The sequence below is a fragment of the Sparus aurata genome, chromosome 5 (assembly GCF_900880675.1).
Source record: "Sparus aurata chromosome 5, fSpaAur1.1, whole genome shotgun sequence".
NCBI lineage: Eukaryota > Metazoa > Chordata > Actinopteri > Spariformes > Sparidae > Sparus > Sparus aurata.
Genome location: NC_044191.1, coordinates 37,911,271 through 37,911,587, shown reverse-complemented (window position 1 = coordinate 37,911,587; position 317 = coordinate 37,911,271).

Here is a 317-nt window from a genome sequence, read left to right as displayed (position 1 = left end):
TTTGCCTCCCTCAGGCAACGTTTCACTTCCCGCTGTGCTGCTTTCATCTCCTCCTTGTCTTTTGTCCTGAGGGCCTTTTTCTTCTTGTTGAGGACAGCCTTGACTCTCTGTGTTACCCATGGTTTATTATTTGAGTAACACTGAACAGTCTTGGTGGAGGCAACCACGTCTACACAGAAGTTGAGATAGTCTGTGAGACAGTGAGTCATCCCCTCAATGTCCTCATCATGTGCACCCAGCAGCACATCCCAGTCCCTGGTGTTGTAGCAGTCCCTCAGGGCCTCCTCTGCTTCAGGAGTCCATCTCCTGAAGGAGTG